Raw genomic sequence first — 14,185 nt, forward strand, 5'->3', positions numbered from 1 at the left:
CAAGTATTCAAAAACAAACAAACTAACAATGAAACAAAACCCTACCCTAAAGCCTCAAAGAAGGGTGACAGGACACACTTTACATCCTTTTCAATACTGTGCCAAAATATGCAACTCCTTGTCTGAGAATAATTGATCTTCTAGGGAACTGTATTATTGTTTGACTCGCTAATTATTATTAATTCAGGGCTCAGACTGTGAGATTATTTTAGATTGCCAAGATATAGACCCAAAGAGACTCTGTCCAGGAAAGAGATGATCTCAAAGGTTGCACTTAATTGCTGTGTAGGACATTAGCTGACTTCCTGACCTGTGTATCTAATGTCTGTCTACATCAGGGTTACACAAACCTAAATGACTCAGAAGTGCTTTGAACCTTTCATAATATCTTTTGTTCTCCATTAGTGATCGAGTTGAATACAGTTTTCAGTATATGTGCCTCGACATTTGAAAGTCATACTTTTTAACTTCTTAACACTGTACATGCTAGGTTATATACTACAGGGTTCTAAGTATCACGAAGATACAAACATGAGAATTATATTGCTCAATGGTATTTGGTTGACAACTAACAGTGCCAGAGGTCCTGACAGGAAAACCCATATAGACTAATTTATTATGTTCCTAAGGATGGCTGGGTCTGTTATGACATGTGGCATAAGTTAGAAGTCCCAGAAAACTTGGGAGCCTAGGCCTGGCAACAACATCAAAGAAACAACAGCAAAATATGTAAATGTGGTGTTAAAGAACGAAGGAAACCTGGGGCTCTCAAGTGCAGGCCCTAGGCCAGATCAAGCATTGTCCTAGCAGGTGAAGACACAGGTCACATCAGGCTGTTCAGGTGTCATGTGTTAGTGATGACAACTGAGACCAAGGTCCTGTTGGAGTCCTGATCAGATATTCCTACTGTGGTCCCACTTGTCTGACATCTAGAGTAGTTATAGGACTGATGTTGGCACCCTGGTCTGTGTCACAACCCCTCATCCTGAAGACCCATAGCAGATCCTCCCTCCCTCTCTCCCTTCTCCTTCCCTCCTCCCTCCTCCCTCTCTCCCTTCCTCTTTTCCTTCTATTAAAATCTCCTCCCTGAGATTTGCAAAAGAAAAACCAGTTCCTCAATTTTGTGCTCAATTTGAAGCAAGTTTTTTTTTTTTTCATTTAAGACAGGGTTTCTCTGTGTATCCCTGGCTGTCCTGGAACTCACTCTGTAGATCAGGCTGGCCTCAAACTCAGAAATCCACCTGCCTCTGCCTTCCACGTGCTGGGATCAAAGGTGTGTGCCACCGCTGCCAAGTTTGAAGCAAGTTTTAATTATTGACCAGGATGAAATTCCCAGTGACTGGCCATGAGATGTGCTGTAGAGGCTTTTAAAGGATAAAAGCATCCAGACATCGTATTTTCTCCTGTGGGCTTGCATATTTTACAAGAACTACAACTCCAGGAAGTTACCTAGTTTTGGGGCTGAAAGGTTGACTTTGGATCTTTCCTTCCCTCCCTCCCTCCCCTCCGTTCCTCCTTATTCCCACCCCCCTCCTTCTCTCATCTTTTTAGTTTTACAGAATCTGGCCTCAAAAGCCTTGACTGTCATGCCCCTGCCCCTCCCATGCCAAGGGAGCACCATGCCTGACAAGACTGCCTTTCAAATAAGACTTTCTCTATAAAGGAAAAGCTCATAGGCGTTCAGTGGCTCTGCAGACAAGTACATTCATCTACTTAACAACCTCACGAGAGAGAAAAGGTCTGCCTCAGAGGCTGGGAGAGTCCTCTTGGTGAGTGGCACCATAGGGCAGGCCAGGGCAACCAAGATGCCTGGATGCAGCACATCAGCTCGTCGTACCGACACTGGCAAGACTCAAGCCCCACTGTTACCTTCAGCACATGGTCTTCTTGTTAACTGGAGGCCTCCCCCAGTTTAGGCTCACTGCAGCTGCGATGACTCTGCTTTGTGATCAGTTGGAGCCTCTGCTGACAGATGTAGTTACTTAAGCAGCAAGGCCAAGCAAAGCCTCTGACACACTGTTACCTCCAATTCCTGTGCTGTACAGTTTGAGCCTCTGAGCAAAACAGCTGCCGCCTTCATCAGATCAGAGATGCCTGCCTGCAATCAGAAGCAGGCCTGTGGACTACTGATTTCCCTTGTAGAAAGAGGGTCAGACCCTCACATGAGGTTCGCCCAGCAATTAAATCACTTGTGGTCTGGGAGGTGCTGCAGTATATAGGCTGAGGATGTTCTGACTGTGCAGCCATGGGGAGACCACCATCATGCTAATGCAGATCTTCCTGAATGGCTGCTTTGGGGTCATCCCTGTTCCTGCCTATAACTCTCCACTCATTGTTCTGTAAATAAGCCTACAAAACCCCATTGGTTCCCCAGAGTGAACCTTGCTTTGTTTGGGAAACATAAAGATGGAAGACTGTTTTGTCTTCTCAGGGAAGGAATTTTTACAACACTGAACTGTTATCTTGACTCACACAACCAAGGTCAAGGTCAAAAGGAACGGACTTTGTCACTGGGCCAAGGCAAGAGTTTGGATGTAGGGAGGGGTGAGGGGTTGGGGCCAGTCAGTCACCTGAAAAGCCTTGCCTTAGCTATGCTGAAGGACCACCCTCCCCACAGCCCTTCCCAGTCTCTAGTCTCAGCAGCATCCTCTCTCTGGGGATCTGGGCTTCTTGACCTGAGTCAAGGGATGTCACTAGGATGCTCAAAGCAGAGGCTTCCTCTCCTCACCTTTCACCTCTCCCTACCCTTGAGAGCATTCTAATTGCATCCAAAGCCATTTCCTATGGCCATGAAAATGGTCCATTACTCAGGGTATGCTGCAGATCAGTTTAATTGCAGTGATGACACATGCCCCCCCCTTCCGCAACATGTCAAGTTGGTCTCACTGTAAGGTCTGTGCTTACTGTGACAACGTCAACGATGACCAAGAACAGTTTTACCACAGTGGCCTGCCAGCCCTTGGAGGATGGAGAAAAGCGTTAATGAAAAGACTGTGGACAATCATCATCTGGAGCCTTAAGGCTTAGATAGTCAGAAATCAAACATCCACAGTTATGAACCCCACTTGAGAATCCTACTTACATATGAGACATATTATGTGTTTTACATACACAGGAGACAAGGACGGCGTTGTTCCTGGAACAGGGATCGATCACTTGGGAGAATTCCAGTGAGCCTTGACAGCAACATGGCTTCCATGGAAGGAGGATATCATTGGCCAGAAATCAGAGAGTTGGCTGGGGATGTAGCTTCCTATCTAACAGCCTGAGACTGTCTCAAAACAGAACAAACAAAACCGGTGACAACAGCAACACAAGCACAGAGACAAAATTCAGGGGCTTGGGAGGGAAAGAAGGTGGTGACTTAGAGTAGAAATCTTTATATGTAATTTACTACACAGTAGAAAAGGACCAGGTGCATGCGTGTGTGTGTGTGTGTGTGTGTGTGTGTGTGTGTGTGTGTGAGAGAGAGAGAGAGAGAGAGAGAGAGAGTAGGGAGCCAAGTGGGAGACAGATCTTGCTTTGACCAGGGCTCCCGTTGGAGATCATGTGAATGGACACACAGAATGTGCAGTGGTGTACTCTTCAGTCATGGCTACCTCCCTTCATATCTCGGAGAGCTCTGAGACCGGGGTAAACAGGGCTTACAGCAACCAGCAGGAGGCTGTGCCTCACAGATGCAACCCTAGCTTTCCTCGACCTATAAGGCAGGAGAGAGGAAGACAGTACTAGGGCACTCTGTGTTCTAGTAAGACCTTGGCTAAGTCGGGCATGGTGGCGCACGCCAGTAATCCCAGCACTTGGGAGGCAGAGATAGGTGGTTTTCTGAGTTCAAGGCCAGCCTGGGCTACAGAGTGAGTTCCAGGACAGCCAGGGCTACACAGAGAAACCCTGTCTCGAAAAAAAAAAACAAAAACAAAAACAAAACAAACAAACAAAAAAACCAACAACAACAACAAAAAAGACCTTGGCTGACAGCAGGTTCTTCCTCCAAGCCAACAGGTCCATCCTAAAGTCACCTTGCCAAGGAAAGTGCAGCGGGCCCAATGCCTGCAACCAATTCTGCTTTAAGACTGTGCTCAAGTAGATGAATCGAGAGACAATCCATGCTGTGATCATGACAGGTTTTCATGTCATGCTGTGATCATGCATTTTGAACAATAAATGGAACATGTCTGTATGTCTGTCCTGCAAGACAGAATTGTTCCCAGTGCCTCACAGCTTGGAAATTGGTGCTGCTAGTCCGTCTTTCATCAGGAGATTAAAGGGTAGTGCCCTCATCATATCTCTTTGATCTAAGGAGTTTTCAGTCTTTTTCCTCCTCGTTCTGATTCTTTCAGCTTGTACTCAGTCTTTACTCAGCAAGAGACAACCAGTGACTCAACTCTGACAGGACAGAGTGGTGCCAGAGGTGGCAGCAGCTGAGTCCTGCTGTGTAGGGCCAGGGTGATAAAGGATACCCAGAGGAACGTATGGGGTCTGAAAAGCATCCAAAGTTCCGGGGACGCCGGCAGGGTTAGAGAACAGCTGTCTAGATATCTAGAGGATACATGGCTGCCAAGGGTGAGTATGTGAAATGTCACAAGCTTTGCATATATTACCTAATGTTTTTTGTTTTCCATTAAAATATAAGACAAGGGCTGGGGGGTAGCTTACTCAATAGAGTGCTCACTAATATTCAGGAAGCCCTGGGCTCAATCCCCCAGCATAAACCTGGTGTTGTGATCATAAAAAGAGAAAGAGGCATAAGGATATGTTCTATGGCTGCGTGGGGGAAGGGGGTGCCTCACCCGGCCCGTGCTGAGGCATCTCTTCCCCCTGAGGGACCACACACATGATGATATAGTATAGAATAGTTTATTCAGGGCATGGAGAGGGGAGTTAAGGGGGTAGTAGAGGTGCAGAAAGGCAGAGAGAAGGAGAGAGTAGACAATTAGAAGCCGACCATGTGGAGAAAAGGGGAAGGGAGGGGGAAGGGAGGGGGAAGGGAGGGGGAAGGGAGGGGGAAGGGAGGGGGAAGGGAGGGGGAAGGGGGAAAGCCCAAGAGGGCAAGAGAGAAGCTAAGAGAGAGAGGCAAGTGAGAGAGAGGAGGGCCAAGCAGCCTCTTTTATATTGGGCCAGACCTACCTGACTGTTGCCAGGTAACTATGGGGTGGAGCTTAGACAGAATCCTGGTGGTATGAGACTGCAATCCTAGGACTCTGGAAGCAGAAACAGGAGGACCAGAAGTTCAAACTCACCCCTGGCTGTTTAGTGATTTTTGAGGTGAGAATGGGCTACATGAGACCACCTCAAAACCAAAACCAAAACTAAAACCAAAACCCACTACCACCACCAAAACCCCAAACCATTCAATCAAGCAAGCAATCAATGCTCGTCTGTACAAATTAAAACACTGCAAATGTTTAGAACTAAGAGGGAAACACCTTTGACATGACCCATCATCTCCTGCCACCAACTCCCTGCCCTTCCTTGTGGGACCCTGTCATGTGGTAAACAGTCTGCTGTGTGCTTCCAGACTGTCCCACACAGTTATAGGCGTGAAATAATAGCAGATCGCATACCTGTGCCTACTAGGTGCAGGTGTTATTCTGCGTTTACACACAGACACAGACGTACCCTTAAAGGCCACTAATTTTCGAACTTGCTTTTTGCTTGATATATATTTTTTTTCTAGATGAGTACTTACATGTCTGCCTCCTTTTCTAAAAATTTATTCTACAGTTTAAAAAGTAGTGCCTGCATCTGGTAGGACTCCAGGGGGAACACGGGGAACAGACGGTGACATTTCCTGCCTGCTGGCTTCATTTTGCGCTCAAGTATGCTTCCATTGTCTAGGCCCTTCATTCATGCCTCTCCATGTTTTTAACTTTTATAAATCAGTATTAGCACTGTGCTTTCTCATATCATACACCTTAGGTACCTGTATTACTCACTTTTCTATTGGGGCAAACACCATGATCAATGTAATGTAATTAGGAAGCATTTAATTGAGGGTTGGAGTCTAGTGGGATCTGGGAATCACCACAGAAACCACTCAAACACTAATCTTAGTCAAACAGGGATGGTTTATTGAATGCCACACCCTAAGACTGATCGATCAGGGCCACGTTCTGGACTTGGGAGCTAAACTGTGACCTTGAGTCCGGATCCTATAGAGCTTTATAAGCCTGAGATGTACAAACATCTGTGCCAAGTTATCCCACCAATCACCAATCAGGATTTAGGGGCTAGGAACTTGCTTAGGAACATGTCCTTGTTGTACATGTGTCCTGCTCTCATTGGTTGGGGTATTCAACTGTGCCAGGGGACTTGTTTAACTTTCGTGTCCTAACTTGTCTACCAGAAGGGGACTTGTTTAACATTTATGCCTTAATTTGCCAACCAGGATGTTGGTTATGCATGTACATGCCCCTTCTGCCAGGTAGGAGGATGCCAGTTCCCAGGGAGGGCTTGGGAACTCACACTTTACTCAACCCCTATTCAAAATCGGCCCTATTCAGAATGGAAATCTTATTCTAAATAAATGCAGGTGTCTCTCTTATGTTGGAGTCAATCTTAGGGACAGCTTACAAAATCAAATACCATAAAAGTTTATAAATAGGTACAGGATGTGCTGCTGGGTGGTTGGTTCAGTCCAAACTTATTATAGGTAACTATACAAAGCAGTTCTACTGACTTCTATTGTGACTGGTTTTCAGTGGTGCAAAACATAGCAGAATATGGAATCAACTTGGGCATAAGAATACTTCCTAGTAACAGTAGAAACAAGATATGAAAATGTTTTCTTATAATATTAGTAACAGCATAGAATGGCAGGCCAGCCAGCTCACAGTTACCCAAGGCTGAATATTTTACCTAGGCCTTAACATTCCATCTAGGCCTGAGAAGAGCCCATGATGGCAGAGCAAAGCCATGGCAGCAAAAACAGTTGAGAGCTCACATCTCAAAACTACAAGCGTAAGGCAGAGAGCACACAGGGAATGGCATGACTCGTTTGAAACCTCAAAGCCTGTCCCCCAGTGACATGCCTCCTCCAACAAGGCCACACCTCCTAATCCTTTCCAAATAGTTCCACCAATTAGGAATCAAGTATTCAAATATATGAGCCTATGGGAGTCATTCTCACTTCAACCAATACAATACACAAATACAAATAAATATCTACCACATCACAATTCTTTTTTTTTTTTTTTTTTTTAATACAAGATCTTATTATACAGCCCTGGCTTGTCAGGAGCTCACTACAATGATCTGTCTGGCCATAAACCTACATGCATGGCCACATTCTTTAAAAAAATAAAAAGATTTATTTTTACTGTTTTTAAATTATGTGTATATGTACATGTGAGTGTCTATGTGCACAGGTGTCCTCAGAGGTCAGGTGTCAGATGTGCAGCTAGAATCACAGGTGGTTGTGAGCTGCCTGATGGGTGCGCTAGGGACTGAACTTGGGTCCTTTGGAAGAGCAATAGTTACTCCCAACCACTGGAACATCTCTGACATTTCTCCAGTTCAGCCTTCACCACACTACTACCACCACACTACCACACCACCACCATCATTCTTTTTATTTTTCCTTCCTTCCTTCTTTTCTTCCTTCCTTTCTTTTTACTGATTGCTGCATATTAATTCACAGAATAAATACAGCACATTCTGTAATCATTCTGCTTTTAATAGGTGTCAGTCAGATTCTTCAGAGACAACAAAGGATGCAAACTAGCATCCTGATATCCACATATCTCCCTGTATTTGCTTATTGGGAGCTGCCCAATGGTCCTTGCCAATCAGCCTCTTGTGCTTTCTCTAGTTCTGCAGGCCCTGAATTTCAATAGGCACAGGCTACATACACAGAGTGAAGACTCCATTTCCTAGCATCCATATGGCCATGTGCCTGTACTTTAGTCAAGGGGATTTAGCAGCTCTGGGGTTGGGGCCTCGAAGAAAAGGAGTATAGCTGAGCACACAGGGACACACTATGGTAATCTCAGGACTCTGGAGGATACAGCAGGAGGATTACAAATTCAAGATTTACCAGGGTAGTAAAGTAAGATCTAAAAGCAAAACAAAAACAAACCCCAAAATAACAACAAAATACCTCAAAACAACATCCCTGCCATACCAAAAAGCACAAACAACATCAAAAAAATTAAATTGGGGTGGGTAGATATTTCCCCAGCTCTTTCCTAGGAGATGCTAGTGGGGCTGGGGATGTCTTGAACTGCTCACCGCTGTGCAGGGGAGGCTGGTAGGGCTCAGTACCAGGAAACAACACCCCTTGTACCAGCCTTCTCCTTTAGTGAAGACTCACTCTTATGTTCATGAAGATAATTGAAAGGAGAGAATTGGCCTGAGACAGGCTGACTCCACGACAGGCTGCAAACTAGCAGTTCAGGAGACCAGGCCTGAGTTTCTATTTCCCAGACCTGGGCAACTCAGTTACTAGAACAACCAAAGTAAAAGGGACTCCCCAGCTTGCAAAAGGACATTTAGCCAAGCTTATGGCTAAGAGGTCAAGAGCTGCCCCTCCTAGGCATGAAGTCTGAGTCACCATCATCCAGACCCCCAGAGATGGAACCCACCAATAAGGTATAGATCTCCTTAATGTTCCTCTTTTTGGCTTTAAAACTAAATCTGTGAATTCAGTCAGAGTCCTTCCATCCTGGTGGAATTGGGCCACTGTATGTGTAATGTTAATTTTTCAAACCCTAATTTTAATGATGGTTCTTAAACACTTTAACCTTCCTTTTAGCTCACCACCCACCAGGGGTAGTGGGAAAGGAAGGATACTGGGGAGGGGAAGGGGGTGGAGAGTGGATCTGTTTAGAAAGGTTCATTGGAGCAACTCCTGTCTGTGTTGTCTGGAAATTGGCAGTTCAGTTCACAGGTCAGCAGCAGCAGCTCAATCCATTCGAAAACGCCTCAGTTCCTGAACACATTCAGATACACCAGCAGTCCAGTCTGGTAGAGTCGGAATAGTAAACAGGATTCGGAAGTGGTGGCACAACCTAGCAGAGACAGCCAGGCTCAGCCTCAGCTAGAGTCAGCAGGAGAGACCAGGACCAACATCAATATCAGAAGTTCTTGGTTGTGCCTCTCTTAGAGAAGCAAAGATCAGCAAAGATATGAGATCAACAAGCGTTTAGCTATGCAAGCAAGCCAGGCTCAGCCACCATCACTGTCCATTGAGTTCTATTTATACTCCCTCCAAACATCACGTGTTCTCCAAGGGTCTTGCCTCAGCACATGCATCTGTCTCAGCTGACACCACTCCACCAATTAGCCCAATTCCTCAGAAGCAGCAACAAACTGTGGCACACCACCAGAAGTTTCTTTGGTGCGTTTCTCTCAATGGAGTCCCAACAAATGCAGCTCAACTACACAACGTAAGCTGGACCAATACATGCGTGTTGTTAGCAAAGAATCTTTCATTACATATCCTTTCATGTGTTTGCTTTAGCAGAATATCCTCTCTCCTGTGTCTGCTTCAGTGAAACGTTCTTTCACAAGTCTGCCGAGGCCTTTTACCCGTGTCCACTTCAGGAAAACACTCCTTCATGTGTTTGCCCCAGCAAACACCATTCAACACAACAGATTTCCCAAAGAACCCTTAAGTTTTCACTTGGGTATGCAGGGGTAAACACTCTTTGCTTTTTGCATACTGTTTGAATCTGGGGTATCATTCTCCATCAATTCACGGACCCTAACAATATGTACTTCCCCTGTGTCCCAGTCGTTGTTACTTTAGGTCTTCACAATAGCATTCAATCCAATGTCCTAAATACAACCAATGTTTTCAAGTTGTCTGACAACCCCAACCTGTTTACTTTGCTCACCTGCCTTGCAGTGGTAGTGAAGGGGACTGGCTTCTCTGTCACCATCCCCTTCACCCCAGAGCATCTTCCATTCCCTCACGTGTGGTCACCAGACTCCTTTGTACTAAACTCTGAGATATCTCATGTGATTGCTTTCACACCAGGAATGCATGCATCCCCTCCCTTCTGAGGATGTGCGCACACATCCCCTCCGTTGAGAGTGTGTGTGTGAGAATATCCCTCTGAACGTGCACAGATTCCCTCATCTGGGCGTATGGGAAGCACCAAGGCTCTTGTGTGGACCACTGTCTGCCTCCACAGATCCCACTGAATCCCCCAGGTGCACTGCTCACTCCAAGTTGCCAGAGGAGTTGGTGCCAGGCTACCTAGCCTCGCCCTGCTTCATCCAGCTTGCCCTTATCTGCCAGGCCAAAGCAATTAACTGGAGCTTTGTCTTGAGGCTCCCATCCCTGAGTGGAGCCCAGGGTCCTCAGCTCCCCCTGCCCCCCCCCACCCGGCCTTTGTGGGAAGCACCATACTTTTTTTTAAATTTTTTTATTTGATATATTTACATTTCAAATGATTTCCCCTTTTCTAGCCCCCCACTCCCTGAAAGTCCCTCAAGCCCCCTTCTCTCCCCCTGTCCTCCCACCCACCCCTTCCCACTTCCCCGTTCTGGTTTTGCCGAATACTGCTTCACTGAGTCTTTCCAGAACCAGGGACCACTCCTCCTTTCTTCTTGTACCTCATTTGATGTGTGGATTGTTTTGGGTATTCCAGTTTTCTAGGTTAATATCCACTTATTAGTGAGTGCATACCATGATTCACCTTTTGAGTCTGGGTTACCTCACTTAGTATGATGTTCTCTAGCTCCATCCATTTGCCTAAGAATTTCATGAATTCGTTGTTTCTAATGGCTGAATAGTACTCCATTGTGTAGATATACCACATTTTTTGCATCCACTCTTCTGTTGAGGGATACCTGGGTTCTTTCCAGCATCTGGCAATTATAAATAGGGCTGCTATGAACATAGTAGAGCATGTATCCTTATTACATGCTGGGGAATCCTCTGGGTATATGCCCAGGAGTGGTATAGCAGGATCTTCTGGAAGTGAGGTGCCCAGTTTTTGGAGGAACCACCAGACTGATTTCCAGAGTGGTTGTACCAATTTGCAACCCCACCAGCAGTGAAGGAGTGTTCCTCTTTCTCCACATCCTCTCCAACACCTGCTGTCTCCTGAATTTTTAATCTTAGCCATTCTGACTGGTGTAAGATGAAATCTCAGGGTTGTTTTGATTTGCATTTCCCTAATGACTAATGAAGTTGAGCATTTTTTAAGATGCTTCTCCGCCATCCGAAGTTCTTCAGGTGAGAATTCTTTGTTTAACTCTGTACCCCATTTTTTAATAGGGTTGTTCGGTTTTCTGGAGTCTAACTTCTTGAGTTCTTTATATATATATTGGATATTAGCCCTCTATCTGATGTAGGATTGGTGAAGATCTTTTCCCAATTTGTTGGTTGCCGATTTGTCCTCTTGATGGTGTCCTTTGCCTTACAGAAACTTTGTAATTTTATGAGGTCCCATTTGTCAATTCTTGCTCTTAGCGCATACGCTATTGGTGTTCTGTTCAGAAACTTTCTCCCTGTACCGACGTCCTCAAGGGTCGGGAAGCACCATACTTAATAGATGTACATGGTATCCATGTGAAGAATCAGAGAAGGAAAAGCCTTGGGTATCCTGGAATGCTGCACCTAGAATTTGCCAAGTCAACATACGCACTTCTCTTCTTGTCACTAGTTTCTAGCAATGTAGCTTAATACCTACGTACTAGTGTTTCCATTGTTCTTGTATCCTAAGTAATCAGGGCACAAGACATAACGAGGCCTGGGATACATAAAGCCCAGCGGTATTACACTTGCTTAGAATGCTCATGGTCTTGGGATCAGTCCCTACACACATAGAGCAAACTGGATGTCTGCATGTGGCATGCAAACACCACATCATTCTACACAAGGGACCTGAGCATCCAAGGATTTGGTTCTAGAACGCTCTTTTGGTTGATATTGATAGATAAAGCACCAACGCTGAAGCTTCAAGGCCTGTTATAACAGTCTTGATTTCAAGTTTTATGATTGTAGGGCCTGCACTGACATTTGCCAGGGAAAGAATTCAATGGGGCAAGTGTTGAGCAGGTCCAGGAGCCGAGGAGGAATGGCTGCCGGTGGTTAGGGGCTTACCCAGGGTCTATGTGCCCTTCCTTGATTGCTGGTTTCCTGCCTGGCCCGGCTTCTGGAGGCATCCCTAGTGGACTGTTCTCTGCCGGCACAACACACTGCTGCCATCTCCTGGTAGAGTCTGTCAGGGACATAGCAGAGCCATTTCATTGGCTGAGCTCTAGGGATTTTCTGGAGCCCAGGGCTCTATGGCAGGGAAGGCTGCCCTGAGCACACTGTCCGTCACAGGCAAGGCTGGAAACACTGCCTCTACTTGGCTTTTTACAATGGCCCGCCACATATAGCTTAGTCCTGTGTGACCTTGCTGAGGAGGAGCAGGACCTGGCAGGTGGACATAAATCCTTGCTTCAGCCCTCTCAGAGGAAGATGCTTCATTTGAGTAGAAATCAGGGATTTCTAGATGGAAAACTATGAGCTCCCAACCTACAAGCAGTTTCACCATACCAAAGGATTGCCTTGTCTTTCTGGCCACAGGCCCATTGAGTTGTGTCTTGACTCTTTCCTTGGTTTAGTTTTGAGTTCCTGTAGTCAAGACCTTTTCATGTCCAGCTGTGTCTAGCACTGGAGCAGAACATGGGAAAATAGATGTTCGTTGGCCAATATAGTTGTCACCCTTCCCAAAATTCATTCTCATGAGTCTAGCCTCTGACCACAATGCTGTGTGACACCGAACTCCCCGAACTCAGAGAACCACTTCTTCCCCTGGACTGGACTGTTAGGTCCTTGCCCAGAAAGTACCCTCCAACTGAGGGATGCTCATTTCTGGACCCAGGTCTCCTCCTAGGGAAAGCCCACATTCAGTGACCGGCCCTTGTAGCTGAAGGTGTTAAGGCTGAAGAGGCATGGGACACTGAGCTTGCGTGGGATTGGTGGGACCATGTATGGTGACTGTAAACTGGGTCAACTTTGACCTCTGCCCAGTGCCTTCCTGCAGGACAGGGTAAGGATCCGAGCAGTGGAGAAAGATGGAAGGAAGAGGGCAAGTCCTCACTCACCTGAAGCAGTGTCAGTGCCATCCTGGTGCTGACGTTATCTGATAAAAACCTGTTTCAAGATAAGCCCAGAGATCTGGTGTATTCTCATATGGGCAAGTTATGCATCAACACAATGTACTCTGAAACAAAAGGGAACTGAGCCCAACTTTCTCCAGCCTGAGTCCAATCATTAGACATTAGAAAGCAATCCACAGTCCTCTTGCATGTCTGCAAACGTTGACTACGTTCAGTCACCTTCCATAAGCACGTATGAAAGGGGAAAGAGAATATCATGGGCAAATGCTGGGAGAGGGGAAGCGACTGATGGGGATTCTGTTGCAGAAAATCATTTGTCTCCCAGATCACTACCAGTTGATATGATGCAGCACGCGCCCAGGGACATAGTCCAGAGCGTGCAAATTCTCTATCTCTAAAGTTTACATCTTGAGGGATGTGTGAAGACTGGTTGGTGAGGGTGCAACCCTGGTCCACCAACTGGGGTCTTCTTCCTCTGCATTGTAATTTGCTGCAACTGAGCATATATATGTCTATCATTTGATAGTTCTACCATTGACATGCAATATTATTTATATATGTTTATCATTTGATAGTTCTACCATTGACATGCAATATAACTCAGAGGACAGAAATACCTTTGTGCAAGAGGCACCTCCAGAGTGCACTTTTATCTGGTGTAAGCCAACCAGGATCACAGGTGTAGAATGGATTAGCTCAGGGCCAAGGCCACACAGAACATACTGTAGCTTCTTTAAAATTTTTGACCAAAGGGGGAAAAAAAAGGACAGAAGGCAAAATGAAAAAAATTTTATTTCCTGTTTTTATCCACGGTCAATACTGTTTTTTTCTGATCAATATATGTCAAAAGACTCAGCTTTTATTTTCCATTTTAAACAACTACAGTATTTACAAGCTGTTTGCAGTAACACTCACGCACACTCACAGACACGCGCACTGACACATATCCTTATCTCTGGTGTATACTGAATGCTGGTAAAGGCGATGGATGACCTTTCAGAGCCCATAAGGAGAAAAGGGAACGCCATTCTCCTTCCACGGGCACGCTCGCCCACAACCATTTCTAACATTCCTTCCCCCTTGTCCTCATGCAGAAGTCGGTGCCAGGCTTTTTCAGGGCTAA

This window comes from Apodemus sylvaticus, chromosome 6 (genome assembly GCF_947179515.1).
Source record: "Apodemus sylvaticus chromosome 6, mApoSyl1.1, whole genome shotgun sequence".
NCBI classification, from domain to species: domain Eukaryota; kingdom Metazoa; phylum Chordata; class Mammalia; order Rodentia; family Muridae; genus Apodemus; species Apodemus sylvaticus.